Below are 18,754 nucleotides of genomic sequence, written 5' to 3'. Positions count from 1 at the left end.
TCAGTGAATTGTTTAAGTTCTTCTTTGATTTCCTGGTTGACCCAAACATTCTTGAGCAGAGTGGTCTTTAGCTTCCAAGTGTTTGAATTTCTGCCAAATTTTTTCTTGTGATTGAGTTCCAGTTTTAAAGCATTGTGGTCTGAGAATATGCAGGGAATAATCTCAATCTTTTGGTATTAGTTGAGACCTGATTTGTCACCCAGTATGTGGTCTATTCTCGAGAAAGGTCCATGTGCGTTCGAGAAGAATGAGTATTCTGTTGTTTTAGGGTGGAATGTTCTGTATTTATCTATGAGGTCCATCTGGTCCAGTGTATCATTCAAAGCTCTTGTTTCCTTGTTGATTTTCTGCTTAGATGATCTGTCCATTGCTGAGAGTGGAGTATTGAGGTCTCCTACGATCAACCAAAATAAAGAGTCATATTGATAACAATACGTTAACAGTTGGCTTATGTAGGTGGCTGCTCCCATGTTGGGGCATAGATATTTACAATTGTTAGATCTTCTTGTTGGATTATAGTGTCCTTCTGTGTCACTAACTACAGACTTTAGTTTAAAATCTAATTTGTCTGATATAACAATTGCTACCCCAGCTTTCTTTTGAGGTCCGCTGGCATGGAAGATGGATCGCCATCCCTTCACTTTCAGTCTGGATATATCTTTAGGTTCAAAATGAGTCTCTTATAGACAGCATATGGGTGGGTCCTGTCTTTTTATCCAATCTGCAACCCTGTGCCGTTTTATGGGAGCATTTAGGCCATTCACGTTGAGAGTGATTATTGAAAGATATGAATTGTCATCATGTTGCCTGTGAAGACATTGTTTTATAGACTGTCCCTGTAAATTTCTGTTGTATATCACTCTTGGGTTCTTTCTCCTTTTATGGAACCCCCCCTTAATATTTCTTGCAGGGCTGGCTTAGTGGTCACATATTCTTTCAGTTTCTGCCGGTCTTGGAAGCTCTGCATCTCTCCATCCATTCTAAATGACAGCCTTGCTGGATAAAGTATTCTGGTTGCATGTTCTTTTCGTTTAGTACCCTGAATATGTCTTGGCAGGCCTTTCTGGCTTACCAGGTCTCTGTGGATAGGTCTGACATTATTCTGATGTTCCTCCCTCTGTATGTAAGGAATCTCTTCCCCCTAACTGCCCTTAAGATGGTTTCCTTGGTCCTAAGATTTGCAAGTTTTACACTTACATGCCGGGGTGTTGGCCTGTTTTCCTTGATCTTGGGAGAGGTCCTCTCTGCCTCTAGGACACGAATGTTTGTTTCATTCCCAGATTAGGGAAATTCAGCTATGATTTGCTCAAATACATCTTCTAGTCCTCTCTCCACTCCCTCCGGGATTCCAATAATTCTGACATTGGAATGCTTCATGGTGTCACTTATTTCTCTGATTCTATTTTCATGGATTCTGAGTTGTTTTTCCCTGGCCTCCTCTTTTCCCGTTTTATCTATTAAATTGTCTTCCAGGTCACTGATTCATTCTTCTGCCTCACTTACCCTAGCTTTAGATTATCTAGGTTAGATTGGATCTCATTGATAGCATTTTTTTTTTAAAGATTTTTTATTTATTTGACAGAGAGAGACATAGTGAGAGCAGGAACACAAGCAGGGGGAGTGGGAGAGGGAGAAGCAGGCTTCCTGCTGAGCAGGGAGCCCGATGTGGGACTCGATCCCAGGACCCTGGGATCATGACCTGAGCCGAAGGCAGACGCTTAATGACTGAGCCACCCAGGCGCCCTCATTGATAGCATTTTTAAGTTCTGCCAATTCAGCTTTCATTTCTGCCCTTAGAGACTCTATGTTGCCATTAATTGATTTCTCCATTCTAGCTATTGTCCTCACAATTGCTAGCCTGAATTCCATCTCTGACATCTTGGTTATAGCTGCATCCATTTGTAAATCTGCAGCATAAGTCATAATCTGAGTCTTTTCTAATTTGGGGGTTCCTCCTCCTAGTCATTCTGTTGATGGGTGGTTGAAGGAATGTATAGAGTCCAAATTATTGACCAGAACCCAAGCAAGATGCACCTGTTTTCTTGGGACCTTAGGGTTGCTGGCCTCTTGTTCTCCCAGCCTGTCTTCTGGGGTAGGAGCCTGCGTGCTGTTACTCATGCAACCCTGTTTGGGCGGAGTTGCCCTGCACCCCTCTGGCGGCGGATGGGCTCAGTGGGAATCAGTTTTGGGGGCTTTTGTTCTCTGGCGCCTTTCCCTGGCAGCTTTCCGCATCTCTTCCACGAGTCAGAGCAGAAGAGACCATTTCCAACCCTCTGCCTCAGAGCAGAGAGACCTGTCTGTTCTTCAGTGAGCTCTCCAGGCCACACTGTCTCCGTTTCTGTCCCTGCTGCTATAAACTGCAGCGTCCTGGGTTGTGCGCCCCTCTGCAGCCCTCCCAGTCCTGCCTCCAGGTTGGCATGTCTCTGCCCTTTGTGTTTCTAAAACCACCAGCCAGTCCCAGTTCACACGTGCCACCCGACCGCTCGGGTTTCCGTCCCAGGGATTGCCCTAAAGTCCTTTCCCCGCCGCTACCGGTCTGCGAGTCTGTGCCCGTCCCCAGTGCACAAGGCTATCACTCACCGGCGGTGCAGGATCCCCACAGCCAGGCACCCTCCCAATGCCATTTATCCTCTGATATCTGCCCACAAAATCACAGCTCCCTGCTTTGTACCTGAAAACCAACCGCCTGCGATATTCTGTTTTTAGAGATCCAGATCTATCTTCTTACATCTCAGGCTCTATTCGTGGGTGCTCAGAGTGGTCTGGTAGATATCCAGCTCAATTCCGGGGACCAGTTAGAATAGGGTCCCCTACTCCTCCACCATCTTTTCTTCTCCCAGACAGAATAATCTCAATTGACTCTTCAAGTTGGCCGATTCTTCCCTCTACCTATGAAGAATTGCTATTGTGACATCTAATGAAATTTTAAATTTTAGTTATTATAGTTTTCAACCTTAGAATTTCTTTTGGTTCTGTTTTATAATTTCTATTTTCTATAATATTCTCTACTTGCTGAAATATTACTCCCATATCTGCCTTAAATCTTTAGACTATTTCCTTCTGTTCTTTGGATATTATCAAAATAGTTGGTTTAAATCTTTGTCTATTAACTAAAACATCTGGGCTTTGTAAGGGACAGTTTATATTGACTCCTTTTCCCCCCATATATGGGAAATAATATCCTATTTCTTTGAATGACATAATTTCCTTTTGAAAACAAGGTTCAGCAGTTTTCCTTGAATAAGTGAGCCTCAGATAATGGCAAGTCTTTGGTTAATTTCCAGAGTTCTAAAAAGGTGACTCTAACAAATTTCTTTCTAGTGTTCTTGCTGTTTTTACAGATGACAAGAATTTTTGAGGTCCTTACTTTGGCATTCACTGACATCATTCCCAAAATATCATTGAATTTAAATCCTTTTAGTCAGGATTCATTAATGAAATTTCCACTATTCCCTATTGCCATATCCCTAGCACTCTATCCATACTCTTTGACCTGCCTATGAGGACTTTGAGTGTGCAGCCCTTTGTATCAATTCATGTATTTTGAATTTCTAGGCCAAATGTGGAATTATTATTTTGGTAATTTATAACCCAAAGAATTATAAAGGTCAACCATCTAATCACACACCTACTAAAATTTAATACTATATTTTACATCTGTTAATTTGAAACTTTAAAATGTTCTCATGCTTGCTTAAATTTACATTTTTTACAAAAGATTGTATTCTCTGTATTAATTTATAATCTGTGTTTTTGCTTGTGTTAATTGCTTAATCATCTAGTTTGCCCTTTTCACCCATAGTTTAATTTGTGTTTAGTTGTATTCTATTGAATTGCCAAAAGCAAATTACCGACTATGTTAAAGGGGATTCAGTGAATGACTGCACAGAGAAATGTTTAAGAAACTTCAAGCTAGGCTTCTTAAGAACTTGAATTTTATATAGTGTTTGGCATATTATGGACAATTTTTGAATATGAAAGCAGGTCTAATGCCCCAACAGTAACAAGTTGCTCTATTCATGACCTAGTTCTTTCACTGTTTATTATTATATATTTATTCTTCTTTGTATTTTATTAATCTCTATAGCACACTTATACTTCAAGGCTTCTGCTTCCCCTCAGATTTGATTGTTGTTTCTGTTTGCTATTCTTTCATTTTGTGTCATTCTCTGCAACTGTTTACTTATTCAATGATATTCAAACAACCAAGAGATATTTTTTAATTGGATAAGACTATAACAACCCATTATGAATCCTGTCAGTTGCATAAAGCTTTCATACTTGTTCACTTCATAAGTTATTGGCCATTATAGACATCTGGATTTGTTAATGTGTCCATCTAGCTAGTTTTTGTAAAGTCAATATAGTAAAGTTAGGTTGTAAAAGTGAAAGGAAACTGCCAAATGTGAGTATGAGCAAACTGATAAACCAAGAGGTTTTGTAAGATTGCATTTTTCATAGCACATCTAATGAAGTACTTCATTTCCTTGAGTATACATTCACTCAAATTTAAACTCCTTTATATTTATTCCTATTCTTTTGATGAATAACAAATTGCCACAGTTGCATAAAACAAACAACCATTATCTCATATTGTCTCTGGGTCAAGAGTCTGAGTATTTTTAGCTGGGTCCTTTGTTAAGGGTCTCATCAGTCTTATATCAAAAAGTTGGCTGGCTGCATTTTTATCTCAGATTTTAGGTCCTCTTTCAAGCTCACTAAATGTCAATTCTTTTTTTGTAGTTTTAGTATTGAAGAGCCCGTTTTCTTGCAAGCTGTTAGGAAAGGACTACCCTTTCTTTGCCACCCCCCCCCTTATAGATCCTTGAATAACATCATAGCTTGGGTCACCAAGACCAGCAAAGTAATTCCTTCTAACTTTACTATGACAGTCTTATATGTCATAACATAATGATAGAGGTGTTTATTCCAATACCTTGCCAAATAATGTAACCTAAATAAGGAAGTAAATATACCTTCATATTCACAATATCCACCCAAACTCAAGGGGGAATGATTATACAGAGCATATACATCAGGGGACAGGAATCTTAAGGGAGCATCTTATATTTCTCATAAGTTGTAATTTTATATACAAGTTTAGATCATTTATCATCACCACAGTTGTCATAATATCTCTGACAATATAGATGACCCTTATGCTACTGTTTTTGCTTGAGCTCTAAAACTGTTCTATATTTGTTTTGTAAAAGCTTCTTCATCCTGCTTAGAATGCCAGATGCATCTAGTCCTACATGCTGTATCTGTGACCTAAATTAGGAGAAATTCCAAAAGAGGCTTTCAATCGCACTGTAACTACAGCATTTTAAATACTATCCCAAATGTGTACACTCAGGTTGTCAAGAACTCGTGGGGCAAAAAATTGTGAGATAGAGTTACAAAGAGAAATTTGTTACTTTCTAACCCCTCCCCTACTGATATAAATGTTGTAAAATATTTGAGGTAAAACATAAATATGTATACATATATAAACTAAGTATGGGACCAAATCAAGATTCATAGAGTTAACACATAGATAGAACCACAAACTACATCAAGAAATATAATCTAGATATAACCCCAGAAACTCCTTTTGAGAGCCATCACTTATTTATCCAGAGATAGTTGCTATTATTCAAAAATCATGGTTTATTTTTATACTCTATGTAAATGAAATAAGGGTAAATGCTCCTTCATGTCTGGTTTGTTATGTTTAACATTTTTGTGAGATTCTTTCATGAGTTGCTCCATATAAGAGTTTGATTGAATGAATACAATTTGTTGATCTACTTTCTTTGGCTGCTTTTGGAGATTTTGTGTATGTTTTTTGAAAATTTTACTGATACATATATTTCTTTCCTTTCTTCTCTCCTATCTCTGGGGTTTCATAACTTCAGTTTTTGGGCTGATGCCCTTTATTAGGTTTTGAAAATTGCTAGCTCTATTTCTTCATATATTGTTTCTATTCAACCCTTTCATGACTCCAATATACACATGATAAGTTTTTTCACGGTGTCCTGATTTTATATGCTTTCCTATGTTTGTAATCAATTTTCCCTCCTTTGGAGAAGTTTGTATATTCTCTGTTGACCTGTCTTCAAATTCACTAATTCTCTCTTCTACTGGGAAACTTTCCTTGCATATGTGTGCTCTTCTGTCACATAAGTATTCCTTCTTAAATATTTTTTTTAATTGAGGGATAATTGATAAAACATATTGGTTTCAGGTTGTACAACAAAATATTTGTATGCATTACAAAATGATCACTATGGTAAGTCTAGTTACCATCTGCCATCATAAAAAGTTAACTTTTAAGATTTACTCTTTTGGCAACATTTGAGTATTCTTTACAATATTATTGACTATAGTCAGCACGCTCTACACTATATCCCCATATCTTACTTTATAACTGGAAGTTTGTTCTTTTTAACCCCCTTCACTTATATCCTCACCTCTCTTCTGGTAACCAGCATTCTGTTCTCTGTATCTATGATTTTTATTTTGTCAACCTGTCATGTTTTTTAGATTCTACATATAATGTAATTTGTCTTTGTCATTTATATCACTTTGCACAATTACCTTAAGTTCCATTCATGCTGTCAAAAACAAGACTTCATTTTTCTATGGCTGAATAATATTCCATTTTATGTATATACCACCTTTACTTTATCCATTAACCCCCTAATGGACTTGTAGGTTGTTTCCATATCTTGCATATCAGTAAATAATGCTGCAATGAATACCCCATATCTTTTTGAATTAATGTTCTCATTTTCTCCAGGTAAATACCCAGAAGTGGGATTGCTGAATCATACGGCAGTTCTATTTTTAATTTTTTGAGAAAAATGCATTTTTTCCACAGTGACTATACCAATTTACATTCCCACTTATAGTGCACAAGGGTCCCCTTTTTCCCACATCCTTTCAATACTTGTTATTTCTTGCCTTTTTGATAATAGCCACCCTAAGAAGTGTGAGGTAATATCTCCTTGTGGTTTTGATTTGCATTTCCCTGATGATTAGTGATGTTGAACACCTTTTCATGTACCTTGGAAAAATGGCTGTTCAGGTCCTCTGCCCATTTTTTAATCAGATTTTTTGCTATTGTATTTTGAGTTCTTTATATATTTTGAATATCAACCTCTTTATTAGATAGGATTTGCAGATATTTTCTCCATTTGGTGGGCTTTTTATTTTGTTGGTTTCATTTGTTAAAGTGAGATCCAGATATTTGTTGCCAGGACCAATGTGAAGTAGATGACCACCTATGTTTTCTTTTAAAAGTTTTATGGTTTCAGTTCTTATATTCAAGTCTTTAATCCATTTTGAATTAATTTTTGTGTATGGGGTAAGATGGTTCAGTTTCATTCTTTAGTATGTGACTGTCGAGTTTTCTCCACACCATTTATTGAAGAGACCATCCTTTCCCCATTATATATCCTTGGGTATTTTGGTCATAAATTGACATATATACATATTTATTTCTGGGATATCTATTCTGTTCCAATGATCTGTTTTTATATGGCAGTTCCATATGGTTTTGACTACTGTAGCTTTGTAGTATAGTTTTAAATTAGTGAATAATGTCTTCAGTTTTCAATATTGGTTTGGCTATTTAGGGTCTTGTGTGGTTCCACACAAATTTTAGGATTGTTCTATTTCTGTGAATTTTGGTAGGGATTGCATTGAATCCGTATATTGCTTTGTGTAATATGGACATTTTAACAATAGTAATTCTTCCAGTCCATGTGCACTGAATATATTTCCATTTCTTTGTATCATCTTCAATTTTTTTCATCAATGACATAGTTTTCAGTGTACAGGTCTTTGATCTCCAGAAGTGTTCTTTCTTGTTATTTAAACTTTGTTAGCTTGGTGGTTGGGGTTGTGGGGACAAGTTTCTGTTGTTTTGATTATGCTTCAAATTTATCTTGCCTTTTTCTCTTTGAACTTACTTAAATAACTTTTGCAACCACAACCATACCCCAAAATGGCTCTTAACAAATGTCTTCATTTATTCAATATAGCAGTTAATTTCAATCCTTATCTTGCTTGAACGTAGTATAATGTTCTTATCAAAACATATTCTGCACAGGACTTCCAGGACTCTAAATATGCATCATTTCTTAGGGTTGCATTTTCTCAGACTCCTTTGCAAAGTCACTTTTATTTACACATTCTGGGGTTCGGATCTTGATATCTATGCTAATTTCCTAAATGATGTCATTTAATATCATCTATGTGTTGATTCCTAAATTTATATTACTAAGCAAGGCATCTTAGACTCTCTAGAGTTACATACCCAACTGACTACTTGAAAATTTTACATGAGTGTCTAGTAAGCTTTTAAAACTTTTCTAAAAAAAAAAAAAAATTATTTTATCCTCCCTTAATCTCCAATCAGTTCTGTTCTTGCATTATTTCCCATGGCTCATTCAATTAAAAAAGATATATTTCTCTTTCCTTTTTTTCTCAAAAACAAATATCTTCCAGTTAATGCTGTTGGACTTATATAAAGAATATATTTACTTTTCAACACCCCTATTGCTACCACTCTGTTTCAAGCCACCAATATATCTCTCACAGATTTTTTGGTTGCTCCTCATTGTCTCTGTGCTTCCATCCTTATGCTTCTTTAGCCTATTAGCAACATAGCAGTTGAATTCATTCTATTAAAATGTAAGTTAGGCCATGTTATTTCCCTGCTTACAATTTCAGCAAAAATCTAGTTCTTCTGTTGTCCTCTAAGGTGCTTCATGAATTAGGATATATGTCCAAAAACAACAGAACAATTTATCCTTCTACACTTGCCGCCTCCCAATTTCTGGCAACATGCAAACTGCTTCTCCAGAGCCTTTACATTGGCTATTCCCAGATATTAATAGGGCTTATTCCCCCACTTTCTTAAATGCTTACCCTCAAAGATCATTTTCTCAGAGTTTCCATGGCCATGATGGCAATAATTTCAGGCTCTCCTTGGAGATATCACATAGCATACAAAACTTCATGTTTTTCTCCTTGATACTTGTCATACACAAGCTTTCTGTTTTATGTATGCAATATATACCTGTCACCAGAATATAAACTGAATGTAGGGATTTTTGTCCAGTTTACTGCTACATCTCAAAAAAAAAAAACAAAAACAAAAACAAAACAAAAGCAGCTGGTACATAATGGTGCCCAACAATATTATTTATATTAATTAATACATTTTATTCTGTAGCCCAATATAGCATTTTCAATACTTCATGATTAAAGTGTCCTTTATAACCATAACAACAGGTAATTTTCACTTAGATGTTCATGGTGGGCACTTTATTTTCTTCACATTACCAGAGAAAGAAGGTGATCAAGTGTGCTTTTGCCTCACAACATAAACTAATAGTGGCATACTCTGCTCCTTGCAAATAACAGCCTTGAAGTTTTGAGTGATCATATGTATTTGGGTTGAATTATTAGGAAGCACACTGTGGCCACAAATTTAAGTAAGCCAAATTCTCCATCCTCATTTATTAATACATCAATACTAAAACTCTTAATTTTATTTGTACCTATCTTTGTCTGTCTCAATCTGCTTTAGACTTAGAAGATGATGATGGATGGATGCTCAATAATGAACCTGAAAAAAAAAAAAAGACATTGAGAAATAAATTGAGTGGCATTTCCTGTGTAAACTAGCAGGTACTGCATCACCAAGGGGATGGCTTAAATTTTTAGTGCTTTTATAAATTTGGGTCTTGTATTTTTATTTCAATGGTTTGTAACTATATTGGGACTGGATTTTTACTACTGTAGATCAAATGTGTGGGCTTAGAAAGTACAAGTCCAGGTATGCCTCTCTAGTTTGATATTATCTATGAATGTCTTTTTAAGTAATTATAGTTGAGGCAAAGATTATGTTAAAGGAAAAATAAAACATTTTATTAGTTAAAATTCAACTCCAAGAATGTCTTGTATGTAAGGTTTATAGAAATTACCAGAATAGGACTTTGGTTGTTGTTTTTGTTTTGTTTTGTTTTTTCTCTATATGTTGTCCATTAGTACCAGATTTCTAGTCTGATTTCGTCCTATAGAACTTTCTGTTATATGTTTTGTGCCAGGCAAAAATAGGCATTGTTAGAACACGTGCTTGAAATCCTGTTCTTATATAGAATATTTTAATCTAAATTTAGGGATGAAATGGTAGTATTTTGGAATTATGTGCTGTCCTTAGTCCACTAAACTCTACTTGTGACCATTACTGCATCACAGAGACACAGGAAGGTTTTCCCAATAGAAAAGCCATTAACTTTATGATACATCATTTACTTTAAATAAAGAGATTATGCTGTCTTTAGAGCTCAAGATTAAGTCTAGTCCTTCAATTAAAAGATCAATGCTCTTTTTCTAGAAATAGATTTTGCCCAAAAAAATTCAACATTGATTTTAAAAATATATTTCTCCCTTAATACCAAAACAGGAGCAGTTAATACTTGTTTTTTCTCAAAAGAATTTTATTTATTACCCCTCTGAAATTTTATCACTAGTAAATCTATCTTCTGTAGATAAATGGTTTCTGTGTATGTTAAAGACATTTCTGCACTTCCCTAAATAGTTGAACATTCCCTAGCTTGATTATGCATATATTTCTCAATCTTCACAATTATAAAGGATATTATCATTTTCTGATATTTTCTTAGATTTAAGTTAGACCTAGTCAGCCCTGGCATGCTATCCAGTATTTGGGAAAACAAGCATGGTACAGCAGTTAAAGAAGTTTGGTGGCTGAGGAACACTGGCTTACAGAATGTCAATATCCATTTCTACAAAACTTTAAAGCTGTTCCTAATGAAAAACTGCACCAAGTTTGGAAAATAGATCATGTTTCCAACAAGCTGAGATTTATTTTAAGATCTTTATCAGGTTGTTCTCTGGGAGAAGGGATAAATGGGAACCCATGAGTGACTATACAGTAGGGGCAGATAAGGAAAGTAGGGGGAAAAATAACCAACCAACCAAAAGTCCTTGATTAATTACATTGGTATTCCTGCTCTACTTATTCTCCACAGTTGCTATTGCAGCTAATAATAATCTTCATGTTTAGGTACAATAAGGCAAGGCTACTTTCTTTTCAAGCAATCTCAATAGTTAGATAAATTCTGTTAACTCAAGGGATGCATCAACTCAAAGACTTTTCAAGGTACAATCCTATTGCAAAAATTTCCAAGAAGCATTTTTCATATGACATTTAAAGGTAGACTATATTACTTCACATTTCCTTGTGGATTTTAATATTTATCTTCAGTTCCAACCATAACCATTATCATTAATGCACAACTATTAAGGGATTACTATGTGTTAAGTATTGTAGTTTACAGAGTCATTTGACTTCCCCTCATTACAGAAAAAAGTTGCATTTTATAACAAGTCATTGATCTTCAACTTTCTTTCATTTCACTTTCCAGGCAGTTCCACATCAAACTATCTCTACTTAGAACTTGCAATTTTTCCCTGTTATCTCTTCTTGACAGTTTCTCATGTATTATAGCTCTCTGGAGATGTTTTGTATTTTATTCTCACTCTTGTCATTTGCTTGACACAGTACTTCTAAAAAAAAAAAAGTATACTGCATATTAACGTTTCTCATAGGAAAGTTTTTGGCATTTTGTGTGAGATTATTTTTTATATAGGAATGCCCCTCTTATTATAAAAATATTACTGTTTCTGAGCCTGTCCGCAAAATCTTACTACATATACTTGTAAGTATAGAACAAAAATGCTTCCATTCTTTCCCAAATGTCCTTTAAGAGACTGATGCCATCCTTGCTTGAAAACTACTGCATCTAAACAAACTAAACATTCTCCAAAATTCATACATTACAATTTAACAGATGTGGGAGACAATAATTCTAACATATTAGAAAAATGCCTGTTATATTTTGCAGTCAACAGATATATTGTTGGGTTGGATTCTGACTCAGCTGAATCCAATTGAAAACTAAAACAGTAGTGACCTAGGTGTGAGAATTGTGGGGACAGGGACCATGGACGCTGTGCTGAACAAGCTGGTGTCTGTGGATGGCCTGCTGAAGTATGAGAGGGCGGCAGGCTCCATGTCCAAGAGCATGCAGTTTGAGTGTGCCCGGTGCAAAGTAAGTACAATGAGGACATCTGTAAAGGCACTGCACAGCTGGAGGAGCAGCAGGATTATGTCTTCTACCTGGCTGTGAGGAACTACCTGCTCAAAGAATAGAAGAAGGCATTCAAGTATGTGCGGGGGCTGTAGCAGACACAGCTCCAGAACAACCAGGCCAATGAACTGGAATGGTTCATTGACAAGGGCCATGAAAAAAGATGGACAACTGGGCATGGCCATTGCTGGAGGCATGACCCTGGGTGGGACGGGCTTGGACTGGACTCATTGGACTTGCTGTATCCAAGTGCAAATCCTGAATGAGACTGTACCTCCTCCTCTGCCCAGGGATATGTACAAGCCCCTGGAGAACACTTGAAGAGGGCAGTGGACCCATCCATCCTTGCTGTCTCTTCTCCTGAACCCTATCTGGCCTTCAGACTCCTCTCCCTAAGAGGTATCCCATAGCCCCAAACCATGGTGCTTTGGAATGAGTGTAAATAAAATTGGGCTTTAGGTTGGGGAGAAATTCCTCACATTTGAAACTTAAAATAGCTAAACAGTAAGTCTGTGGTCCCTTGACACATTCAGGGAAATAATATCACCAAATTTAAGAGAAAAATATACTTTCAGTTCACTCAGATATCCTAACAAATTTGACAGATTTAAGTTTTACATAATTTTTCAATATTTTAATCTAAATGAAAAATAAAAATTGAGGATGGGAGGGCTATCTTGAAATGTGGTTTAGTTTGGTTTTATTAATTTAGCAAAAAAATCTGGCAATTTGGAGTTCCGCCTTTTCCCTTTTACAATTTCTAGGTTATTTGAAAGGTTACTTTTAGGATATAGTCTCCTTTCACTTTATACTATTAAAGTTTTTGCAATCAGTTTTAACACTAACAAATTGAGAAGGAAATGAAATGATAAAATTTAATTTTTCATTATTCTCATTAAAATGTAAAACATGGAATACATAGTAGAAAAACACAATTCTCAAATGGATTTTTGTCTAAGAACCTGTAGACTTCTAGGTTCAGGAGGATGCTGGGTTTGTATTTTGCAAATTTTTTGGAGTTACATTACTCTAGAAGTAGTTACATAAATAGTTATGAAATTAAAACATTTTAGAAGATTTCTAAATTATCAAAAGAATATAAAAAAGGACTTCAGGATGCCTGGGTAGCTCAGTCAGTTAAGCATCTGCTTTGGGCTCAGGTCATGATCCCAGGGTCCTTGCTCAGCAGGGAGCCTGCTTCTCCCTCTCTCTGCTGCTCTCCCTGCTTGTGCACTGGCTTTCTCTCTCCCTACAACAAATAAATCTTAAAAACAAAAAACTTATACAATTTTTTGAACACTAATATCCCAGGCTTTATGTACTTCCTAAGCTTTTATTTCTATTATATCTAACAAACAGTTTCTTATTTAATCCTTACTACAACATTTGAAGGTATGTTGTATCCCCAAAAAGCAGAAAAACTAAGGATTATAAAAATTAACATTTTAAATGCCACACAAAAAAGCAAGCTATAGTACCAATATTTGTATGTAAATCTGTACATTTGTAAGCATTTTAAGCAATATCTACTATCACAATTATGTTTTTATTTCATTTAATTATCTAATTTTATCATGCTTTGAGAAGGTTTTGCATGTTAGAAAACACAGATTGGCATTAGTTACTATCTGGCATAGTAATTTCATGTAGATAACCATGGCAATTTTCACTTCTAGGCTTGCTCTCTTTGTGGTCTTCTTTAAACAACCTCACAATTTCCTGTATCATTGAGATGAAAGATAGACATGCTTTGCCTATTATTTAAGAAATTCATTTCTAATTTTTATTATAATTTATATAATTATGCTTATTGTGGATAACTTAGAAGACAGACTAAAGAAGTATAAGATCAAAATTACCTAATGCCATATAGTTGTAACCCCTGTATGTACATGTTGCTCTCTATGCTTCCAGAAAAGAGCTGGGCTACAGAATCAGGCAACTTTGACAGGGCTTGTAGAACTGCCTTTTATATTAAAAAAATTCTTTCAACAAAAAGTGTTTGATAACATATTCACATCATAGTGAACTATATTAAATATCTTGTAGTTTTAAGGCATATGAGTAAAAAGTTGAGGCCAACCTTTTGTAAAACATACAGAGGTGAATCATTTCAAAAACGATGTTGGAACTGAGGCTACAATCTCTTTCAACGAAAGTTTTTTACATTGCACAGTTTAAACTTCTCATTTTCTAACATTACCAAACATGATACATTGAAGATTATGTCTCAATAGCTAGTTACACAGATTCTAAATTAAAGGGTGCCTGTATCAATGTAGTGTAAACCATTTTAAGCATTTTAAACTTTTTGCAGATATTATAATCTTGAAGTTTCAAGAGCCAAAAATATACTAAAATATTTTGGTAAACATTTACTCTGGTATATATACTCAATTGAGTAGCTTTTTAAGCAAAAATAAAGATTCCTTATTCCATATTTTCTGTACAAATGTTGCATGTAACAACTTTCGTAAAAACCACGTAGGCTTAAAGAGTTATTAATTTTAGAAAGAGTGAGCGAGGTGAGTGTGTGAGAGAGAGCACAGGAGGGAGGGGCAGAGGGAAAGAGTCTTAAGCAGACTCCATGCTGAGTGAGGAGCCTGACATTGGGCTTGATCTCATAACCCTGAGATTATGACTTGAGCCAAAACCAAGAGTCAGAGGCTAACTGATTGGGCCACCCAGGCACCCAAAGAGTGTTAGTATTTTATATTTTAGTTTGTTCATATTTAATAAAGAACATGTAATTATGAAAATAATTAAATTCCCCTAATATTTTTTGTGCAATGCTCAGTAACCTATTTATTTTTTCTTGGACTAAATTTGTTCTTTATTTGATATTAAAGGAGCTTTATAAATACAAATGTGCATAACTGAACTACTTTAAGTCTTTAACCATTTTTGTCTATGTCTTACCTCCCAGTTAATTACATATGCAAAGTAACTCTAGGGTCTTTGTCATCCCAAGTTAAATTTTCACTCAACCAAAGGTGTTTTAACCTAGGCAATAGTTGTTGGATATAAAGGCTATTATATAAACAATAAACAGTATCTCAAAGAAAATGAATTCTAAAGCCTCCATAATTTAAAAATTTGCTAAATCATGATATATGTATATGTACATATATTCATGGAATACATTATATGATACATAAAACTATTATATCTTATAAAATTTATATCTAACAAGTTTTTGGTAACAGATATATTTGATTATGCACCCAAATATATTTTTGCAGATTATCTGTGATACACATGGTTATCAGATTAGTTCCTTGTAACCATAAAAATAAGATTTGGCTGGATTTCCTAAACTTGAAGTAAAGATATAGCATCATTTAGAAAGTTTTATTTAAAATAGATTTTAATGTCATTTCTACCAGTCGGTAAAACTTAAAGAAAATATTTGCTATCAGCAGGATTGATTTTTAAAGATTTTATTTATTTATTTGACAGAGAAAGAACATAAGTAGGCAGGGAGAGGGAGAAGCATGCTCTCCACTGAGCAGAGAGCCCAACATGGGGCTCAATCCCAGGACCCTAGGACCATGACCTGAGCCAAAAGCAGAGGCTTAACTGACTGAGCCACCCAGGCAGCCCAGCAGGATTGACTATCACATCCTGTTTTGCATACTCTTAAAATAATTGGACTAGATGGAGAATTCAAACTGAAAAAATGACAAGGGATGCAACATAAATCTAATTATTAAATAAATTAAAAGCAATTGCTGGTACCTATATAGGAGTTAATATACAATGCCTTATAGTTTCATATTTTTCCCCTGAAGCTTAGAATTTTATCAAAAACAAACATAAAACGGCATTTCCTTCGATTTATTCCTCAAGAAAGGATACTTTAGGAAAATTAAATTGAAAGGTGATGAGAGATTTGAAAATTGTATCATGTCAATGATAAATTCCTGATTTTGAGGATTTTACTTTGTTCATGAAAGAGTTGTTTATAAGAAATGCACACTGAAATATTTAAGGATAAATACAGTATTGTAATAATTTACTCACATTAAGCAATTGGAAAAAATGCAAACAATTTTTGAATCTGGAAAGGTGTATACAGCATTTCATTAAAGTATTGTAGTATTCTTGCAATTACCCTTTAAAAGAGCCAAAAAAAAAAAGTAGGTGTAAAAAATTTAGTTACAGACTAAAAGAAATAGCCTACTAATCCAGGTTAAGTGCCTTTTTCAGTTAAGATATAATGCAAGCGGGCGCCTGGGTGGCTCAGTTGGTTAAGTGACTGCCTTCGGCTCAGGTCATGATCCTGGGAGTCCCGGGATCGGGTCCCGCATCGGACTCCCTGCTCAGCAGGGAGTCTGCTTCTCCCTCTGATCCTCCCCCCCCCCATGCTGTCTCATTCTCTCTCTCAGATAAATAAATAAAATCTTTAAAAAAAAAAAGATATAATGCAAGCAGTTTCAGGTACTCCTTTAGTCCTCAGATTTTTAACTTTTTTTTAAGTAGTAACAAGGCTGTCTATTCAATTTATTGCAAATAAAGCAATCACAGATTAGCAATGAACAGTGGAAGGCTTTTGAAGAGGAGTTGACCAAATAATAGTTAATACACTAATTAAAATAGATGACACTATACAGAGGAAAACATCTATCACTTTTTGTTGATAAGATGTGCTGAAGCCATATGTTTGAGGTCGTTGTCTAAAAAACAAATTATGGAATTAGACCATCTAGATTCTAATCCATATTTTGGCTCTTGGAAGCTCTGTGCCCATAGGCAAGTTACTTAAACCCTCTTCCTTCAGTTCTCAAATCTGTAAACTGGGTGCAATAAAAAAAGCCCAAAATAGAGTTAAGCAAATACATATATGTAAACTGTTTAGAAAAAATACATATGGTACAAAGCATATGTGGTAAGTTATTAAATTTGTATAACTTGAATATTTTCTTCAATTGAAGTTTTATAGAGCTCATCTGAAGACTCTACCATAGCAAGCGTTCCTCTTTGCTACTCTGTAGCATTCACTGTCTAAGAAAATATTTGTAGTTTGGTCAGAGATCATTTTATGTAGGTAACTTACTCATTATTCATGTATTCATTCAGCTATTCATTTATATATTGAATAATCTAGTATTTTGCCAATCTAGAAGAGAAAATGCATAGAAATACTTAAAATGAAAGATCTGGATAAATTTTATGTGTTTTAGCAGAGAGAATTTAAGGATGTTAGGTGGGAGGTCTTGGGAAGGGTTAATAGAGAAGACCTAACATAGAGGCTCTGTAAGGTGTGGTTTGAAGGGTAGGGTTTCATAAGTTAAAATGGGATAGGACAGCATTCCAAGTGAAAGAGTTACCCAGCTGAAAACTTACTGAACAGATTTTCAAAGCCACAATAGCATTAAAAGTTTTATTTGTAAGCTATAGTTGATATCCTCTCTCCTTTACAGTCTCCTCAAAAGATTCTCCTGTTCTTTATTTAATTGAGAATGCCAGACCTTTAAAAATAGAGCTCTCAAGATTAATTTAGTCAGTATGGGACTCATTCAATAGGTGTGTGGTGGGGACCAGCCCAGAAGACCAATGAGAGGTTATTCTAGTTATGACATATAACCATCTACCAGGAAGGATCCCAACAGTAAACAATAAAGAGAGTTTGGCTACAGAAACTATAAAATGCCACAGACTATATTTAACAAGGAATATGACCAAGAAACATAACATCTATAAAGAAAGCTATAAAAATTTAATATAAAAAGATTTGAATAAATGGAGAGGTACTTTATGTCTTTGGATAGAAACCTGGATAATACAAAGATGGCTAACTGCTAACTTAGTACATTTTAATCCAAACCCTAGAAGATTTTATCTTAAGATTCTCCAAAATCATTCCAAAGTTCATCTAGAAAATAAAATGAATCAACTATTTGAATTAGCTTGCTTTTTGAGTATTTCTATCAGATATATTGAACCAAAAAAAAAAACGTAGTATTAAGACATGAATAAACAGAACACAAACACATGCAGAATAATGGCATCCTTTATTTCTGTGAGTATAATTTAGAAAAGCATAAATAAACTATAATATCACAGAAAACTCACAAAAGAGTATTTGAAAAATAGCAACTTTGAAAAAAATGTTTAGCCTAACACCTTGCCACACTTTTTTCATCTAAAGAATAGACTATAAACACTGGAAAATAAAAATATTGTCTAATTCCGTAGACAGATAATAGTCTAAGATAAAAATTATAATTGTACAGAAAGTATTCATAATTATACATAATTTCACTTTACTGTATCAAAAATATATCAATGACTGAGAAAATATATTTAATTTCTTATAAGTTCATGAATTTTTAAAAATCTGTAACATACAAAAATATGAACTCATAAAAGTAAACTGAGATATAGCCTCCCATTGCCTACTGAATCAACCACATTTGAAAACTTAGTTCAATAAGTCTTCATCAACATTGATTATTCTATTACTTTCAAAAAGGGTTGGCATTATAAGGTGAAAATATGTTCATATCCTTTAACTCACTCTTCAAATATTTGGGAATATATTAAGGAGAAGTAGTAAAATCTATTGAAGAGAAGTACTGGGG

At 34.8% G+C, this 18,754-nt stretch overlaps 1 pseudogene; it reads left to right on the top strand.

The window, feature by feature from the left end:
- Positions 1-12,023: 12,023 nt before the first annotated feature.
- LOC110591539 lies at positions 12,024-12,432 on the top strand (annotated as a pseudogene).
- The last annotated feature ends 6,322 nt before the right edge of the window (positions 12,433-18,754 follow it).

The sequence above is a fragment of the Neomonachus schauinslandi genome, chromosome 2 (assembly GCF_002201575.2).
Source record: "Neomonachus schauinslandi chromosome 2, ASM220157v2, whole genome shotgun sequence".
NCBI classification, from domain to species: Eukaryota; Metazoa; Chordata; class Mammalia; order Carnivora; family Phocidae; genus Neomonachus; species Neomonachus schauinslandi.
Note: the sequence above shows the minus strand (reverse complement) of the source record. Positions and strands in the feature narration are given on the sequence as shown.